Here is a 6,338-nt window from a genome sequence, read left to right as displayed (position 1 = left end):
CTTCAAATAAACTGTTTATGAAACATCCAAAGATTGCCTCGGGCTGGTCAAGAAATGCCATGAAGACTGGTTCAATGAGAACTGCGAAGAAATCAAGCAGCTCATCAACCAGAGAAACGCTGCAAGAAGTTCAATGTTGTTCAGGAACATTAGATCCATCAAAGCAAAGTATGCTAAGGCAAACAGCAAGCTCCAGAGCAGATGTAAGGAACTTTAAAACAGTTGGTGGATGGCTAAGGCTGCTGAACTACAGATTCTGGTGGACACCAATGACATGAAGGGTTTCTATGGGAGTATGAAAGCAGTCTGGGGCCCAAATGTGAGCCATCCCGATCAACTACTTGCAAGCGACAATTCTACTCTCCTCACTGACAAATGCGAGCTTCTAAAACTATGGACTGAGCATTTCAAAACATTGCTAAATGAGATGTCAGACATTGACAAACGAGCAATAATCAACCTGGAGCAGTTGCCGACACAGCACTGGATGGACAGATGCCCTGACTCATCACTGCTCTCAGGTCCTGGGAAAGTGTTCGCTCGTGTTCTCCTGAACAGGCTTACAGCGCACGCTGAAATCTTGCTACCTGAGGCACAATGTGGATTCCGTGCAAACAGAGGCACAGCGGATATGATCTTCTCACTCAAACAGATCCAGGAGAAGTGTGTGGAGCAAAATATGGAGCTGTACATGATCCTTGTGGATTTTACGAAGACTTTTGACATGGTGGATCGAAGCACTCTTTGGGAAGTCTTGCTGAAGCTTGGCTTTCCTGCACACTTCACCAGCCTTGTCAGAACCCTTCATTCAGGCAAGAAAGCCACAGTTAAGCTGAAGAGCGAGCTCTCCGATCCATTTGATGTGCAGAATGGTGTCAGATAGGGCTGCGTCCTCGCTCCAACCCTTTTCTCACTCTACCTGTCAGTTGTGCTTCGGCATGCCTTTAAAAATTGTGATAAGGGTGTTTTTATACGATCTAGGCAGGTAGCAGACCTTTTCAATGTCAATGCATACAAATCCGCAAATAGAACAACAAAGATACTCGTACGAGAGCTCATGTTTGCTGATGACACCGCATTTGTAGCGCATAGTCACGAGGATGCTCAGGACATAATAACTCGCTTCGCAGAATCAGCCAAGGCCTTCGGATTGAAGATTAACATCAAGAAAACCGAAATTATGTACCAACAATCCCCTGGATCACCAGCAACAAGCCAGCCAATTAAGATTCAAGACCAGGAGCTTTACAATGTCAGCAAATTCAAATACCTAGGGACCACGGTCATGAACAACAACAAAATGGACGAGGAGATTTCTACAAGAATGGCTAACGCCTCCATATCCTATGGAAAACTCAAACAGAAGGTCTGGTAAAATAAAGACCTGACTTTCAGAACTAAATGCTTGGTGTAACGCGCCATCGTCCTCTCGTCACTCTTATACGGTGCAGAAACTTGGCCAGTGTACAAACTGGTAGCCCGTAAGCTCAACACCTATATGACGAGACACCTCCGGCAGATTTTAAATGTCAAGTGGTATGACTTTGTCATCAACAAGGAAATCCTATACCAAGCCAACCTCCCAAGCATTTATGACCTGCTCATCCGAAAAAAACCTGAGATGGGCTAGGCACGTAAACAGAATGGAGAACTCCCGACTACCAAAACAGATACTGTTTTCACAACTGGAGGATGGGGTATGAGGCATAGGCAGACCTAAGCTCAGGTTTCGTGACACTGTCAAACAAAATCTAAAGGACAGGTTTATCCCTACTGGAAGCTGGCTGACCCTCAGTCGTGACCATGACAAGTGGAGAATGATGGTTCACAGGAAGTCGTCTTTGGACATGAAGGACAGCACATGATGATGATGATGGGTTAAGAATAAAAAATAGAATAAAATTATAAATCTGAATTTGCTTTAAATATAAGGTTATAATAATATATTTTTAATAAAATTTAAGAATTATATATATATATATATATATATATATATTTATATATATAAAATATTTAATTTATTTAATATATTTAATAATATCATTTGAATTCTTTCCCCCTTTCCTTGTACCTATTTGTGAATTATTCCACGGATTTCGGCCTTTTGGATTATTTTGGACCATCTTCCAATTACGCGATTTCCTTGGATTTTATTATGCGAATGGAAATTTAACTAACTTTCTTGGATTTACATTTTTGGATTTTACCGTCATTGGATATTTTACCTTTACCCAGACTATCCATTCATGTGAAATCATTTTTTCTTCACCCTATTCCCTATGTTTCACTTTGACTTACTTGCAGTTTCATCAAATACTTTTTGCATACAAAATCCGATCCCGCATTTTGCTAATTCCTACCCTCTGATGAGAAGGAAAGTATTTCTTTGAAACTCTGCAGATTAAGGACTATCCACTTATTTAGTGTTTCTTTTTCAAATTAAATATATTTTTAACTCTTTTTCAAAGTATTTTTTTAACATGTTTTATTAACTATTTGCTCTTATACATATATATATATATATATATATATATATATATATATATATATATAGTTACATTCAACATCCAAATGAATGCTTTGGCGATAATTACGGTTTTCAAAAGGTGAACAATTAAAAGGTAAATATATATATATATATAAGGTGAACAATTAAAAGGTAAATATATATATATATATATATATATATATATATATATATATTACCTTTTAATTGTTCACCTTTTGAAAATCGTAATTATCGCCAAAGCATTCATTTGGATGTTGAATGTAACTTATAAATGCACGAAATGTTGAATTTTCAAAGTGAACGCCAATGGAATATTTTTAGCAGTTAGAATATATTAATAACGCCTAATTTAAAATTAAGTAAAAATTTTAAAAATAAGGGGAGATAATCTTATTTTTCTAGTAAAATGATCAAAGGGAGATAATTAGCGTTTATTCTGTTTCATATTATTATCTATATATATAAAAGCGAAAATGTGTGTATGTATGTATGTATGTATGTTTGTATGTTTGTATGTGTGTTTGTATGTGGTCAGGTCATGTCATATGCTACTGGTACCATGTAACCCAGTACTACCTGCCTCATGGTTGGGTCACCGGCGACTAAACTGGTTCCTCCACCAGACTTGTTTGGTGAGGAGGGCGGCTAGTCTCTCTGAAGGATTAAAAACAAGACCTTCCAAAGGGCGAATGAACTCTTTTCTGAGTCAACGGCCAACTAGCACCGTGTATATTTGTGTGTGTGTATATGTGTATTGGGGTAGAGACGGTTCCCGTAAGCCGTGGTGAAGGCAACCTTTCTAGGAGAAGCAAATCTCTGATTTAAAAAACCATAAAGCGGAAGACCTGTACCCACATTAAGCTGGTCTGCAGTTTAATTTGTTGCTGGCTATCTTGCTCTTGCTTGTTGCTGGATCTCAACATTTTAAACCGAGAGAGAGACTTAGCTGTTGTACAAAGCTAAGACTCTGTAACATCATATTTGTATAGACACTCCCTCAGACATTTGGGCTCATGGATTTTAAATGTCTGAGGGAGTGGCACTCGTCTGACAAGACGTTGCAATCATCATGTGTGTTTGTGTGTCCGCTAAAAACTTTCGACAGACACAACGAAAATTCACAAACTCGGTATCATATTGAAGCCCCATCCTTCGCCCGAGAAATATCGAAAAATTGGCTAAAAACGTTAATTTTTTCACCCCGAAATCGACAATTTTCGACAGGGTGGAGGGTCAACAAAAACCGTCCCCTCGTGACGACCCGGTTCTACGCATGCGTCAGATGACGTCATGACCTGATTTTCTTCAAAGAGTTGAAAAATTGACTAAATTTCATGTACGTCGCGTTAGCTCAGTTGGTTAGCGCATTGATTCGTTATCTAAACGTCTTGGGTTCGAATCGTGTTGTGAGATGTCTTCTTTTTTTTTTTCGATTTTTAAAATTTAAATATTGAACCAGTGTTATTTAAGCCATTTTTCATGTAACGTTCGTTTTTCTGTTTTTTTTTTACTTCGCTTATCCACACCCAACCACACACCAAAAAACACCTGGGTACCCACCGATTTTTTAAATTTTAATATCGAAACAGGTTTATTTAAGCCATTTTTCACATGTTCGTTTTTCTGTTTTCATTGTTCGTTTGCCTTACGTTAACTTTTTTTGTGTTTTTTTTTTCGATGTTTTGATTAAGTTTTAACGTTCGTTTTTATGTTTTCCTTTTTTACTTCGCTTATAACAAACAAACCTGGTCATTGACCTCATTTGCTGAATAGCTATTGCTTACGTCGTCGTTGTCGTCGTAACGCTCTACGACTTCCGTGCGGGCACCTGTCAATTTGGTTCTTACTTAAATAAATTCAAACATCTTTCAGTAACTCATTCTGGCTGGCCGAACGGTTCATATTTTTTTCACATTTTATTTTCAAACTTCGCCTCAGTTTGGGTTCAATCCTACCCCCCCCCCAGTTTCTTTTTTATTTAAGAGCACACACACCTCCAAACACCCGGGCAACGCCGGATACCCCCGCTAGTCAATATATATAAAAGCGAAAATGTGTGTGTGTTTGTATGTCTCGCAAAAACTTTTGACACAGGCCACGGATTTTCATGAGTTTGGTATCATTTTGAAGCTCGACATCTTGGATGACAAATATCGAAAAATTGGGCAAAGACATTAATTCCTTCATCCTTAATGGCTCTCTTTTTTACAGAGAGGGGTGAAAAAAAGTGGTATCTTCATGACAAGATGGCTTTACGCATGCGTCAATACGCGCAAAAGACGTTGTACATTGAATTTGTTTTAAATGTTATAAAAACTGACCTACTTTCATCCACACGTCTATAGCATGATGGGTTAAGTTACAGCATCGTTATCCAAAGATTTCAGGTTCAATCCCAGTTATCAGATATACTTTTTCCCCGATTTTTAAACATTTAATATTGAAACAAGGTTATTTATACCATTTTTTTTTTCACTTTTTGCTGTGTTTTTTTTTGTTTTTGTTTTTTTTTCCTTTTTTTGGGTTTTTGTTTATCCAATTTTTTTAAAGAAGTTTTACGTCCATTCGCTGTTTTATTTGTTTTGTTTTTCCCGATTTTTTAAAAAAGTTTAAATAGGGTTATTAATTCGCTTATTCTTTGTCCCCCCCCCTACATACACATTTCCAAACACCCAGGCAACGCCGTCCTTTGGGGGGGGGTTGTTTTTCTGATTTTTTAAAAAGAAGTTTTACGTTTGTTGGCTGCTTTTTTTGTTTAGGTTTTTCCGATTATTTAAGAAATTATTTACACACACACCTCCAAACACCTGGGCAACGCTGGGTATCCCCGCTAGTATAATATAAAAGGATCTTATTGAAAGTTAATAATATTTTAATGATTTATTTATTTATTTCTTGAAATTAATAAATATAGCATACGTTAAACTTAAATAGATATTTAAATAAGATATACAATAATGGTAAATATATTAGATAAACTACTATTAATAATAATAATGATGATCCAAATTTTATTAATAAAGATATTAAGTTATGAATTAAAAATTTCAACATAGATTATTAATAAGCAACATTTTTAATGATTTATGGTGGTTTATATTTGTTAAATTTAAACCAACGTTTATGATTGCATGAAGATAAAAGCTCATCCCTTGAATTTAGGAGGGTGGTTTTATTTTTGATGTCATCATTTGAAGGGAATATTCTTATCTTTGAGTTGCCAAATATGTTTAGATAGAGTGGTTTGGTTCACCAAGGAGGGATTTTTAAAAGAGTGCTTGTGGTTTGAAATCCTATGTTTAATAAGTCCAAATGTGGAACCAAAGTAGATTGCATTTTGTTTAATGCATTTATTGTCAAGTAGATTAGGGGTGGCATTGGTATGTAATGGGTTAGTCTGTATTTGATTGGTTAAAGTGGATGTAGTTATTTACTCGTGTGGTCGAGCTATGGTTGTCATTAACCTCATTTAAATTTGGGGTTTGTGATACTGTGCAACTATAAACTACATTTTTTATTTTGCATGTACCTTGTAGAGGGCATCTATTTGTTCTTCTACAGTTACAGCCTGCTATATTTTCTGTATTTATATTTGGTATTTTATTATTTTTTTTATTGTTGTTTTTTATGAAGGTTTGGCATAGTTGAGTAAGACACTTTGATTGTGTTCTTATTAAAGATTTTACTGTATCTATGAGGGGCTTTAAAGTTTTTTTCTAATATTTTAAAGAATTCCCTGGCTATGTTTGTCTTAAGACTTTTGGAATATGGAGCGTTGAACCATAGGATCTCCCTATGTCTGTTTTTATGCTTACAGTCTTTGGTTTGT

Source organism: Euprymna scolopes, chromosome 1 (assembly GCF_053919585.1).
Source record: "Euprymna scolopes isolate OS-2025 chromosome 1, ASM5391958v1, whole genome shotgun sequence".
NCBI lineage: Eukaryota > Metazoa > Mollusca > Cephalopoda > Sepiida > Sepiolidae > Euprymna > Euprymna scolopes.
Note: the sequence above shows the minus strand (reverse complement) of the source record.